This window comes from Oreochromis niloticus, linkage group LG3, assembly GCF_001858045.2.
Source record: "Oreochromis niloticus isolate F11D_XX linkage group LG3, O_niloticus_UMD_NMBU, whole genome shotgun sequence".
Taxonomy (NCBI): domain Eukaryota; kingdom Metazoa; phylum Chordata; class Actinopteri; order Cichliformes; family Cichlidae; genus Oreochromis; species Oreochromis niloticus.
The window spans coordinates 26015473-26030250 of record NC_031967.2 but is presented as its reverse complement, the minus strand read 5'-3'; the positions used below and the strand labels follow the sequence as shown (position 1 = coordinate 26030250).

Below are 14778 nucleotides of genomic sequence, written 5' to 3'. Positions count from 1 at the left end.
GACTTACCTAATACAGTTATTGTGAAAAGATTTTGTTTATTATTCAAATATGCTTTGCTTGTGATTGTGTAAACTCTGAATGACGATTCACCCTGATAAAACATGAAACCTTGCCTATGCTTATCAAATGCCTGTGAAGACAAGTTCCTGTGCAAAGAGCAACGGAAAATGCCACTTAAGCAGACGTTTAGTATAGTACGGACAGAATGTTTAGTAAGATATGCATTTGTCAGTTAAGCAATATATTCTGAGAACAGGCGGAGACTGCCTCCGTCTGCTGTGTAACCTACATGCCTATATAACCTGCAATAAAGAAGAGTACTGTGTGACTCTCATTAGAGAGTTCACCCATTGTACATATGATTTTTTATATTGTCTCACTGTGTCTCTGTTTTACTTTGGCAGCTTTCTATTTGGGAATTTTCCCCTGACATTTCTTGGTCCTTCGAAGCCGGATGAGACAGCCTATTTAAAGCAGCTCTCACAGAAAGCACCTCACCAGGTCCCGTCGGTACGAGAAGCCCACGTTGCAACGTTTTACAAGCGGTCCGCACCATCGGGGGCTGATCAGGTGCATCTGAAGAAACCAGCGCCAAGGTAGGACAGACCACTTTGAGATAATAAAGGTTTGCGCAAAAACGAAAACGAAACTTAAGACTCGTCCAAGACAGACTGGAAGCATTAAGCTCGTCCTGAGGACTGGTAGTCAGCTCGCCCGCAGAGGGTTGGAAGCAGACTCGTCCAAGACAGACTGGAAGCATTAAGCTCGTCCTGAGGACTGGTAGTCAGCTCGCCCGCAGAGGGTTGGAAGCAGTATAATAAATATTGAGCTTGTCTAAGAATGATTGGTAGCTCCCCGAAAGGGTAAAAATAGACTCGCCTGTAAGACGGAATTGGTAGTCCTGCGTGGACTCATTCCGCAGTTTAAAAGGCTGGAAGCACTACGCTCGCTTTAAGGAAGCTGGTAGCGTGAACACGCGTTAAAACTGTCTGTCTTTTATTTTTTTTTTGGTGGAATAAGTTGATTTCTACAGCACAATAAGGAGGCTGAACTATTCCACTGATTTGTTTACTGTTGGTTGCTGAAGTACTGGTGAATCGAGAAGAAGGTCGTGTTTTATCACGTAAAGGTGACACCGCTTTTGAGAATAGCTCAAAAGTAGAAGGGCGTGTCAGCCACCTCTCTCTGTTCTCGTGCCAGCGAAAGCGCCGCAGGTGTGTGTGTGTATTACTAAGCGCTAAATAAACAAAGAACTATCAAATAAAATAAATCAAAAATTAAATATGGGAAATAAATCTACAAAACCCGAATTGACTGCAGATGAACAATGGTTAGAGAAAAAATGCCCTGGTGCAGGAAAGATAAGCGCAAATAGGTGGAGAAATCCCAAAAAAACAAACTGCACCGCCTGGGAGGGGAACTGTAGCCCTGGCCAAATACAGCAATTAAGTAAATGCCTACACGCAGAGATAGAAAAGACTAGTGGCAAAAAGAAAGTCCTGCGCATGTTCGAATACGTAAGTTTCTTTGTACCATGGCAGGAGGAAAGTAAAAAGCGTGAAGAGAAAAGAAACAAAAAGCAAAATAAACAAAGCGAAAAGCCACCTACCGAAACCACCAATCCTCCTCCTTGTCAACCACCTCCCTCAGCCCCAAGTCCCCCTGATACTGAGCAACCATACCCCCCAAATCCTTATTCCCCTGTTTCAAAAAATCCCTTCGTGAAACCACAAGACCCTTATGTCTCAGCGAGACAACAACTGGACCTAATGACCCGCGAAGACCCACCGCCATGGCCTCCAGGCCCGTTAGGGCAATTTCCGTTAATTCAGGCGCCAAACCCAGATTACGAAAAAATAGGAGAAACAAAGCAAAAAGAAAACGAGTCTGCCTCTGACTTCCTAGACAGACTACGACCAGTCTTTAGACAAAACTCAGGTCTAGAATATGATGAGGGCGTGAACACCCCTTTTGAACAACAACTAAAAAACGCGTTTCTAAAAGGCCTCCTCCCAAAGGTCCGCGCTCACGTAGATAAACATTGGGTCACTCAAAATACCGGAAGTCTAGCTGATGCTTTACAGCATGCAGAGCATGCAGTAAAGGTACAGAAAAACAAAACAGCACTGCCAGACTATGAGAAACCATTTCATTTGCATGTGGATGGCAGCTCAGGCTATATGAAAGCAGTATTGACCCAAGCTTTTGGTGACAAACAACGACCGTTAGCCGTTTACTCATGTGAACTAGATTCAGTAGCCTCAGGCCTACCTACATGTGTGCAAGCCTGTGCAGCAGCAGCAGAGGCTGTTAAAAAATCTGCCGACATTGTTTTGGGACACAAGCTGATTATCAAGGTCCCACACGCAGTAACTCCAATACTACTACAGGCTAATCTTTCTTATCTAACACATGCAAGACAGCTCTCCTACGTAGGCATCCTGCTCTCACAGTCACACATCACTGTTGAAAAGTGTGGTCAGCTAAACCAAGGCACCCTGCCCCCAACAAAAGCAGAGTGGATGACAAAACTACTGGAAAACAAAGAAATAGTTTTGAGCAACCAACTGCCGCGTGATTCTCTCCCAGTCTCTTCCAGGTCCTGCTCACAACACCCACAGCATGCAGGATTGCTGAACGACCCTCGTGGATTCATCAAAGCCACACAAAGAAGGTTGAACCAATCCAAGACCCACCAACATCTCCTTAAAGTGAGTGATAAGTTTAGACTCTGGTCCTCCCCAACCTCTAGTGTTCGCTCGGTGGGGGGTAGGGTGATCAGTGGCAACACTCGTGATCCCACTCCTCTGGCTGAGGTCTACTCATTAGAGGCTACGGGTGTGTCTGGTGGTCGAGAAGAGGAGAACACTCACAGGAATGGAGATGCTAGACAAAGAACCCAAGATTCCACTGAGGGAGAAAGGAGAGATGGACATAGACGACGTCAATATTGGACAACAGGATGCCAGCTGACAACAGTCACAACCCTGTGCTTCATGTTTGTGTTCTCAGTGTTCCTGACAATAGCCATTCCACTAAACTCATTCCACATTGGAGGCTATCAAGGTGACAAGTGGAACGAATATGACTGGTACCTGTCAAGCACGGACTGGGACCAAGGCTGGGACACTGTCTTCACCTATACTGGCAACGACTGGACACCCTACAGTGAGTACTGGCTGTGTGGACAACGTGCCTACTTCATACTGCCACCCGGATGGACGGGCACCTGTGCCCCAATCTTCATTTCAGACCACACCTTCAGGATGTCAGCTGTAAATATCTCTCAGACTACAAGACGACGACGAGACGTCTCCGCAGTGCAACCACATGACCCCATCTATGGCAGTGATGTGCCAGAGGAATTTAAGCTTTGGACCACCGGACAAAAGGTCCTCCACTCACTGTTTCCATGGGTGGGCACCGGAAAGAACATTTTAAGGATTGAAACTTTGGATTACCGCTTTGGACTGTTCCTGAATGCCTCGTGCAAAATCAACAATCAACAAAATGAAGAGATTGATGCCCTGCGCATAACTGTGATGCAACACCGAGTCGCACTGGACATGATTCTGGCTGAAAAAGGAGGACTCTGTATACTCTTTAACAACACATGCTGTACGTACATTCCAGATAATGTTCATTCTTCCAACATGACCGACGCCTTACGCACACTGAAACAACTCAGGGACGCTCAGCAACAGGACTATGTCACGAACACTGAAGATTGGCTTACCTGGCTGTTGAGTGGTTCCTGGAAATCTCTTTTAATAAAAGGACTGGTTTTTGTAGGAGTTCTTCTACTCCTACTCTGTTGTTTTACTTCTTGTATTTTGCCATGTGTACAATCAATGATTAATAAAGTTGTTGCAGTCCATGTGCAGGCATACCTGACACTGCCCATGGACGAAGATGATGATAAATCCCCCTGACACTGAAATGCTGTGATACACCAATGTATGACGTGCTGATTAAAAATGCACTGCAAGAAATCAATGGTGTTTTAACTAGTGTGAAAGTTAAACAACAGGAGGGAAATGTGAAAAGATTTTGTTTATTATTCAAATATGCTTTGCTTGTGATTGTGTAAACTCTGAATGACGATTCACCCTGATAAAACATGAAACCTTGCCTATGCTTATCAAATGCCTGTGAAGACAAGTTCCTGTGCAAAGAACAACGGAAAATGCCACTTAAGTAGACGTTTAGTATAGTACGGACAGAATGTTTAGTAAGATATGCATTTGTCAGTTAAGCAATATATTCTGAGAACAGGCGGAGACTGCCTCCGTCTGCTGTGTAACCTACATGCCTATATAACCTGCAATAAAGAAGAGTACTGTGTGACTCTCCCGAGAGTTCACCCATTGTACATATGATTTTTTATATTGTCTCACTGTGTCTCTGTTTTACTTTGGCAGCTTTCTATTTGGGAATTTTCCCCTGACATTTATAAAGACAGCATTACTGATCTTTGTATAAAATGACAAACTTCATCTGCCAGAACGCTGATATTAACCACTGTGACCTGTAGAGCTAATTTCTAATGTGTAGTCTTGTTGAATTGAATTGAAAGTTGATTGATTGATAATACTTTATTTATATTCTCATAAAATGAAATAAATAAATAGAAACACAAATACGATCTGCATTAGAGTCATACAGGTTGAGAATAATCTTTATTAAATAAAAAGGAAGAAATAGAAAAAAGAAAACTGTTCAGTCACCTTGAGTGTGTCCACTGCAGAGGAGCGTACAGAGAACTACAATAAAGACAGAAACTTCAGACATTTTCAAACTAAAGACACTAAAATGTAACATAAATAAAACACTGTTGGTAATGATGTGTCTCATTTCTTGAGGCACATGATCAATAGTGAGTTAATAACCTTCTTAAGGAACAATCCAACTAGGGTTTAAAGTCGCTTTCTTACCAAGCTCCTTAAAACACTTGGAGTTTTTCAATGTCCACTCTGATCTGAGTCAGTGCACTAAAATATAATCCAGTCTACAAACAACCATGTTATTGACAAAACATGAGAGTCCTTTGATCACATGACCTGAAATGGTAGATGACCCTGATGAAGGCCACAAGCCGAAACGCGTTGGTCAAGTATTAAAGTTGTTCATCTTCCCTTAAGTGTTGCTGGAGTTCCTGCATTGTGAATTCTTTCATCCTCTCCATGCACCTTGGAAGTAGATGAAGTTGTGCCAGAAATATTTTGCTGAAATGGTACAGGCCATCCTCTTTGGTCAGCCGATGAAAGACTGGGTTCCAAAAGGGAAATGATCTCCCCAGTATTTCCTTTATGTATTAGAAAGCAATCTCGAAAATTGATATCACTGACAAATTGCAGTGAGTCACTTCTGTCAACAAGAATTTGTCTAGAAGGTGGTATTTGTTGGTCAATGTAATGTTTGCATGCCTCAAACATTAATGATGACACCTTCAGTATTTCTCAGTTCCGTTCTTTAATTATCGGGCTTGCAGCGGCAACACAATCTGCAGCGGTAACTTGTGTATTTCCTGTTTCCTCTCCCTTACATTCGACCTTTCAAAATAAAATCTCTGTAAACATCACAATCACCTCCTTTTTTTTTCCTTTAACAAACTTAGGTACTCAGCGAGGTGAATTATTAATCTGAACCTATGACAATGGGACGTAATAAAATTACTGAACATTCTTATTACTCGAGTTTCTCCACACCGAAACATCAATTAAACAGCACTGGATTTGCGCAGATCTCTGACTAAACACTATCAACATTCAACACTAGAATACAGGTTACAGTGTTAGATTCAGGAACATCAAACATGTTACACACAGCGTAACCTTTAACTGGTCACTCAGATATTCAAGTCTTGGATCTGATGTAATCAGACAGATGCATAGGTACGCGTCTGTTTGATCTGACTGGGTATCTGGGCTTGTCTGTTAAGGCGGGGTCGACATGCCGTACAGGTGGGGCATCTTCAAGTCCATGTCTGATTTTCTTGAAGAATGATGCATTCCTGACAATCTAGTGTCCATCCCTTGTAGCTGTAATTTCAGAACCCTTAACCTTGGTCACGTTGTAGGGTTTTGCATTGTATGGTGTGGATAATTTGTTGTGCTTGGGTTGGCGATGCAGCACTGTGTCACCTAGACTTAGTGAGTGTGGTCTGGCGTGACGGGTTGCATCTGCGATCGCCTTCATCTTGATCTTTGCACTATCATCCCTCGCTCTCACTTCAGCATCTGAACACTTCTGTGGAGTGGTGTTAAAGAAAGGGAGCTTGGTGTATAGCTGGCGTTGAAACAATATTTCAGCTGGTGAGCTCGCCGTTGTGCTATGAGGTGTAGATCTGTACTCACGAAGAAAGATGTTCAGTTGCTGTTTCCATGGTGTGCCCTGTGTCTCGGCAACTCTCAGTGCTTTGCCTAGGGTTCTCATAAACCTCTCAGCAATAGCATTCGCCTGAGGCCAACAAGGTGTGATTTTGCGATGATGAAATCCCAGGTAGTCTGCAAACTGTGAGAACGCCTCACTGTTGAAAGGAGGACCATTGTCAGTTTTCACTGTCCTTGGGATTCCAAACATGGAGAACACTTTGTCAATAACTGGGATAACAGAAGATGCTGATGTTGAGCGTACACTTTCAACGACTGGATAGCGAGAATACTCGTCTGTGATAACGAGCAGGTATTCCCCCGTGGGGAGCGGTCCATAAAAATCTGCACTGACACTGTGCCAGGGTGTTTCGGGTCATGGTGACATCTGCAGAGGATCAGTGTGTGTGACAGGTGTGCTAGCTTGGCATGGCAGACAGTTTTGAACTGCAGATTCCGCTTTCCAATCGATCTCTGGGAACCATACTTTGGTACGCAGTAGCGCTTTGGTCTTGACGATACCCTGGTGCCCTTCGTGTGCCAGTTGTATTGCTCTTTCTTGCAGGACAGTTGGAATAACTATCCTTGTGCCTCTGAGTATGAAGTCAGATGAGTCAGCGACCGTTAGTTCACTTTGAACATGTTTGAATGATTTCAAAATGTCAGCATGCTGGGATTTATCTGTTAGATGCCACGTGTTGTTTCTGATGTGACCGATGACTTCCTGCAGAACCTGGTCTTTCAGAGTCTCTGTTTTTATCTCCTGAAGTGTCATGGCTTTTGGGGTGGAGTGATAAGAGAAGAAACTGACATACTCTTCTGCAACCTTACATGCACGAGCACTTTCATTCTCTTGTGTTGGCACTGGATGACGTGACATAAAGTCAGCTGGATTATCAGCACCTTTTCTGTATTCCACTCTGAAGTTATATGGCTGAAGTCTCAGTCCCCATCTTTCTATTCTGGCAGGTGGTTTTGATCTTGGGTTATTCCAGATGATTTCGAGTGCTTTGTGATCGGTCACCAGTGTGAATGGATGTCCATAAACATACAAATGGAAATGTTCGCAACTCCACACAATGGCGAGCGCTTCTTTCTCAGTTTGCGAGTATCTCGTTTCCACATCACTCAGTGCTCTGCTTGCATATGCAATAATGTGCTTCATTCCCTTTTCATCTTGTTGACAGAGAATGGCACCCAGTCCTACTGGACTAGCATCAACAATCAGTTCAGTCTGTCTGCTGGGATAGAAGTAGGACATCGTCGTGTCGCTTGTGAGACTGACCTTGAGTGCCTGCAATGCAGTTTCTTGGTCCTGACCCCAGGTCCATGGGGTGTCCTTGTGTGTGAGCCTGCGCAGTGGCTCAGAGATCGATGAGAAGTCCCTGATGAACCTCGAGCAGTAATTGGCCATGCCAAGGAGACTTTTGATGTCAGCAGGTGTCTTCGGGTTGGGAGCGTGTTGAACTGCTGCAACCTTTTTAGGATCTGCTGAAACGCCACCTGCAGAGAAGATGAAACCAAAAAACTCAAGTTTTGTTTTATTAAATTCACACTTCTCTCGATTCAGAGTAAGACCTGACTCTGATAGTCGCTTAAAGAGAGCTGTAAGATTGTTGTCATGGTCAGCCTGGTCCCTGCCAAAAACTATAATGTCATCACTGAGATTTTTGACTCCATTCAGTCCTTGCAGCGTCTGATGAATAGCATTTTGGAACACTTCAGCTGCAGAAGAGACTCCAAAGCTCAGTCTTTTATATCTCCGAAGTCCCAGATGAGTAGTGAATGTCGTAATGTAGCGGCTGTCAGGGTGTAGTTCAAGTTGGTGGTATCCTGCCCTGAGATCAAGTTTTGAGAACACCGTAGATCCATTCAGCTCATGGATTACATCATCAATCGTGGGTGTGACATGTCGTTCATGTTCGATTGCAGTGTTTGCTTGTCTCATGTCCACACATATCCGTACTTCGTCTGGATTCTTTGGTTTTGGCAGTGTTACAATGGGTGAAACCCATGGAGTTGGTCCCGTAACTTTTTCAATAATGTCATCAGCTTCCAATTTCTGAAGTTCGTCCTCCACTTTTTGACGTAAGTGAAAAGGAACACGTCTGTGTGGTTGACAGGTTGATTTTACATCTGTGTTTATGTGCAGTTTCACTTGAAAATCTTTGAGTTTTCCAATTCCCTGGAAAAGTTCTGGGTGTTGTTCCACTAGCTTGTCTGCAACAGAACGTTGAGACTGAGAAGTGACCGCAGTGACAATATGAAGGAGTCCCAAGTCTTTTGAGGTTTCAAAACTCAAAATATTGAAACCTCCTCCTTTAATGACAAAGAAGGAACACCTTACTGTTTTGTCTTGTTTTTCCACACTGCACCTGAACGCACCACACACAGGGAGAGACGTAGATGAGTGGTATGGGTAGATTTTGATGTCTGTAGAAGTTAACATAGGACGTGGTGTCAGTTTGTTGTAGGTGGCTTCAGTTAAGCAGTTAGCAGTGGCCCCAGAGTCGATTAGCACCGGTATCTGGGTGCCCATCACTCTGACTTCAGTGTGTGGGAGTTTAGGATGTTGAGCTGTGTTCACCACATATACATAAGCGTCATCACTGCTGGATGTGTGCCCTGTCTCCACATGTGCAGCGCTGTCTGTTACTTGATGAACAGTTTGCGGTGCCAGGTTTCTCTTATACTTCCTTCCATAATGTGTCTCTTTTCTCTTTGAGCGACATTGCTTTGCAAAATGATTGAATTTGCCACAAGCATTACAGATTTTGTCTTTGGCTGGGCAGCCTTGCTCATGAGGATATCTGCCTCCACAGTTTCGACAGCGGTTATTCGGCTGCCATGAGGGTGTCCATTTGTTTCTAGTCGTGGCGTCACGGCCTGTTTTGTGCTGTACTTTATTAACTGCAGCTGTCTTGTCAGCTTCCATCCCTGTAGCTTGCAATTCTGACAACTCACATGCACGGCCATGATTCAATAGATCATCCAACGTTAAATCAGGTTCTCTGAGTGCTTTTCTACGCAGCTGTGACGATGTACAGCTTTGGATAATTTGTGTTTTAATCTCTGCAGCCATGTCTGCAAACTCACAGTTTTTGGCTAGAATCCTCAGCCTGGTGTGATAGTTGTCCAACGTTTCACCTGATTCCTGCACCGCTTTCCTGAACAGATAAATCTGATACTGCACATTTTTCTTGGGCGCAAAGTATGCTGACAGTTTCTGTTTTGTATCTGCGTACTTGTCGCCATCCGTTGCTAACGTGTCGTAAACGTCATGCACTTTTTCGCCAGCCACATGCAGCAGTAATGCTCTTAATCTTGCATCTCCAGTAATATTCATTGCCGTGGTATAGTTTTCAAACCTCTGAAGCCATTTCGACCAGCGAGGTCCGACGGAACCGAGGTCGGTCTCCGTGTCGAAGGGTGGAAGTGGAGTAGCGTGTGCAGCCATGTTCTTGTCTCCTAAGCTCCGGGTAGGGAAACTTCCTTTGTCTTGCTTTGGTTGTAGCCTTTACTCTCGTCGCCAATGTAATGTTTGCATGCCTCAAACATTAATGATGACACCTTCAGTATTTCTCAGTTCCGTTCTTTAATTATCGGGCTTGCAGCGGCAACACAATCTGCAGCGGTAACTTGTGTATTTCCTGTTTCCTCTCCCTTACATTCGACCTTTCAAAATAAAATCTCTGTAAACATCACAGTCAATATTGACATATTCTAATTTATCTGTGTGTCTTTTATAGCAAACAACATTCATATGTAGTTAAACCTGCCTACTGGGAGGTTTTTTTACATCTCCATTTATGCCTGGACGAGCTCTAATCTTCCTTTAGGAAGCAAGTTTCATTTAGTCAGGATTAGGATTAGTCTAGTACTCTTTTATACCTGTACTAAGGTAGATTTCTGTTAGTCTAATTAAAAGGCTGTTTAAATCTAGCACAGGCTTTAATCACTACTGTTATGTGTTTCATCATTGTCTACTATGATTGGTTACATTCTATATTATGATGTAAAAAGCATCAAATTATCACCGATTGAGGAACAATACTTTCTTAGATAAACTAAACCAGCTCCACTCTGATCTGAGTCAGTGCACTAAAATCTAATCCAGTCTACAAACAACCATGTTGGTAACAAACATGAGAGTCCTCTGATCACATGACCTGAAATGGTACAAATGACTGATGCTCTGTTCTTCTTACTAAAACATGTTTATGGATCAGTATGAATCAAACAATAGAAGTCAGTGATGTACTCACAGAATAGGCCCAGCTCACAGAGCAAAGTGGCTCCCATCCTCACATCCAGCAGTGACACGTCTGAAAACTTCTACAACTTTCTGTGAAGAGAGAGAGTGAAGCAGCAGCACAGCAGATACCAAAGAGCTGTGAAGGAAACAAAGAGTTGTTTTTTTTTTAACTTCTTCTTTCTGCTTCCTTCCTTTTACACAGAAATAGCAACTTAACAAGATCTGACCACAGCATGTTGTGACATCTTTATACTGTCACGGTCCGCCAGGCAGACCGTGGGGATGTGGGGAAAGGAGGACCCAAAACGCAGAGCGGCGCTGCTCCAGTGAGCAACAGCGAGGTGTGGCACATGGCCGATGACGCGCTGGTCGCTGACGTGGACGCGCTGGACGTGGATGGTGTGGAGGCCGCGCCCGACGTGGACGGCGTGGATGGCGCGCTACACGTGGAGGTCCCTCCGGCTTGCTGAGGTCTTTCGCTGGCATCACGGGCCCCTCCGCTGGCAACACCAGTCGCTCCGGCTCGTTGAGCTCCTCTGGTAGCGGTGCTGGCTCCTCCGGCTTGCTGAGCTCCTCAGCTGGCGACGCGGGCTCCTCCGGCTCGCCGAGCTCCTCAGCTGGTGACGTGAGCACCTCCGGCTCGCCGAGCTGCTCCTCCGGCTGCGATGTGGCTACAGATGGTTGATCCGGAGGCGAAGATGGTGATGCGGTAGCTGCAGGTGGAGTATAAGGCGGCTCGCTGAGCTGCTGCGGTGCTGGCTCCCCAGCTGGCGGCGCGAGCTCCTTCGGCTCGCTGAGCTGCTGCGGCGCTGGCTCCCCAGCTGGCGGCGCGAGCTCCTTCGGCTCGCTGAGCTCCTGCTCGGGCGGCGCGAGCTCCTTCGGCTCGCTGAGCTCCGCAGTTGGCAACGCGAGCTCCTCCCGCTCGCCGAGCCCCTCTGCTGGCAACGCCGGTCCCTCTGGCTCGTCGAGCTGCTCCGGCGGTGGCGCTGGCTCCTCAGCTGGTGGTACGCTGAGCTCCTCAGCTGGTGGCGCGAGCTCCAGCTCCAGCTCCTGCTCGCTGAGCTCCTCCGGCAGCGGCTCCAGCTCCACCGGCTCTCCGAGCTCCGCAGCCGGCGGAAGGCAGAAGGGTGACTGCAGGCGGATGAGATGACGGCGGCGCTACAACTGCAGATGGTGAAGCAGCGAGCGGTGTGGAGACCTCTGACTGAGGTGATGTTGCTTGCGCTGTCAGACGGCTTACGGCAGCGTCATCGTCCACTGCAGACACACAAACAGATGGTGAGGGAAATGAAAAAGTATCCGTATTACTCACCACAGCCGGCTCTTGAGATGTCCGGGAAGTCGGCTGCGGTGAGGAACGCCGGCGTGTCAGGCTGTGAATCCCCCAGCTGGCCGGGCTGGTGGGCAGCCTGAGTAGGAGAGTGGAGGTGGAGGGTTGAAAGCAGGAAATCCAGGACCACTGCATTGAGGGAGTCCATCAGCCAGGGAAACTTAAAAAGCGTCTCCTGAAGCCGCCTCTCCACGGCACGACGCAACACTTCCGCGGGCTTCTCCCACCATAACTCACACAGTCTATAAACTCTGTCCATTACCTCCCTCCTGAGCCTCTCCTCAGAGACCGCTGGGTCCATGTCTGGCGGGATCATTCTGTCACGGTCCGCCAGGCAGACCGTGGGGATGTGGGGAAAGGAGGACCCAAAACGCAGACTCTGCGATGCAAACAGTGCTCTTTATTTACAGTGAAAAACTGTAAACACAATAATTCCCCGTTGCTCCCTTGAACCCCGTGTGCGTGCTTCCCTCCGACGTCTGTGCTCGTGCTCCCCGCGGTTGTGTTTCCGCACCCCCGTGCGTACTGCCTCTCTGGACCACTCTTCCTCCTGCAGGAAAACCATAGAAGCAGCCGTCAACACTAACCCTCGGCGGGCATACACAAACAGCACTGACATATGCTGACACACACTAACTTGATGTGCTAACTCAATGATCCCGCGCCGGTGGGAGCTTCAAGACTCTCCTATGTAGCTCCCCCGACGAGCCTTGATCAGCTGCAGGTGTGTCAAGGTCTTCAGGTGTGGCCAATCACCCGCCAGGGCCACACCCACACCCACACACCTACATGCACATAAGTCTACAAGCAGGGAGAACAGGGACAGCAATACAAAATACATACAATATAATATTAGTCCATAACTGCTCAGGGTCCCTGGGTCGCTCAGACCCAGGACCCTGACATATACTCTCCTGCTGCTGCAGAAACACCAGACACTTTCTTTATGAAAAGGCCTGTAATACAAAAACTAAACTCAACAAAAACAGACATACAGTAAGTTTTATTATACAAATATCAGCGTGACTGAGCAGCTAAAAAGGCAAAATAAGATCACAATTTTATTACAACTTTTAAATGTGAAGTGTTTAGGTTATCTTGCATGACTCTTTTATAAACTGAGAACTATTAAAGCAAATCCAAAATGTACACCTGTTTGAGCTGACCACATACAAAACACTGTCAGTCTGATGTTTGGTGAGCAGAGCAAAGCTGCAAACAGAGCCACCGTATGAATGCTATATTTGTGTTTCTTGTTTGGTTTCCTGATGCACATCTTTTTATATATATTCTATATACATATATATAACAGAGCACACCCACTTAGTACAAATAGCACAACTCATGGGCAGTGGGTGTTTCCCCTTTTCTGGCAAGAGACAGAAGCTCAGGATCAAATAACATCTCAGTTTCAGAAGAAATACCACAGAGTGGGTTTTCTGCAGCACTTTTCTAGTTTTAATGACTATCCATCCATCCATTCACTTCCGCTTATCCTTTTCAGGGTCGCGGGGGGCGCTGGAGCCTATCCCAGCTGTCATAGAGCGAGAGGCGGGGTACACCCTGGACAGGGCGCCAGTCTGTCGCAGGGCCAACACACAGGGACAGACAACCATTCACGCTCACATTCACTCACACATTCACACCTAGTGACAATTTGGATTATCCAATTAACCTATCCCCTCAAACTGCATGTCGTTGGTTTTAATGACTATTAAAAGTTAATAGTACAAGCCACATTTATAAAACAGTTTATTGTCTACACTTTAAATACTTTAAAAACCTCACATCCACAACCAGTTTTCAATGCTGGATATGGTTTCTCGTCTACTAGAGAATCAAGAGGCTGCTTCTCCAAAAGCTGGTGACTGTCCTTGAGCCCTGCAGGCAAATAAAACTATTTTTTTAACTTATTGTTACTGTTTCTTCAAAAAGCTCTATAGTTGACAGTTATTGTATAGAGTATGTAAGGGGAGTGTGTTCATTTCTGTGTTTCTCCATGTGTGTGCGAGTATTTGTATATGTGTGCATGAGGGTGGGAATGCACGTTTGTGACTGTGTGTGCCTGTTTGTCTGTGTCAGGTTGGATCTTAGACCACCTCTCTCAGAACATCACCCGCTGGTGCATTGGTTGTTCTCAGTGTCCGAGGCTGAGTCGGCTCACACAGGTGGTCCTCCTGGGGTACAATATATCTACCTTCCTCCATCATATCTCCTTGCGGTCTTCCTTTTCTAGTCAGAGTTCCATTTAAAGTTCCTACTCTCTTCTTCAAACTCTTGTCTTTCCTCTCTTGCTGTCCTCAACACACCACCTCTCCCTCCCCTTCCTTTGTCTATGGAAAACAGTAGCACAGTTTCTACTGGCAGAAGCTTGCAAAAAAACAATAACCTCAACTGAAATATATTTCCTGTTAAAGTGACAGTTTGAAGGGCTGACTCTCAAGGCTCTCTCTAAACCTCCTGTCCTGCTTTGTAATCTAATGAATCAAACACAAAGCATAAGTCACCAAGACTGGAAAAAAAAAACATGGTTGGAAATACAGAAAATTTTTATGTTACTGTGATCAAGTGAGTAGTGCAAGAAATGGAGCTTCCTACAACAACATTTAAGTAATTTAATATTTATTATTTTAGTAGAAAAGCGATTAAGCAAAATGAGAAAAATGGGATACAGCACAATGTGAAAAACGACTTAATACACTTTATAACTATATACAATATTTTCATTATAAAAACACTTCTACAAAATTCAAACTTGCTCATTTTTATATGTTTCTTATATATTTACACACAGAATTGCTCATCATGATACTCATGAGCA

At 45.3% G+C, this 14778-nt stretch overlaps 1 protein-coding gene across 1 annotated transcript in view; it reads right to left on the bottom strand.

The window, feature by feature from the left end:
• The window catches only part of LOC112846236 (low affinity immunoglobulin gamma Fc region receptor III-like), a 700124-nt gene that overhangs the window by 582739 nt on the left and 102607 nt on the right, over nt 1-14778 (bottom strand). The window lies entirely within an intron of this gene.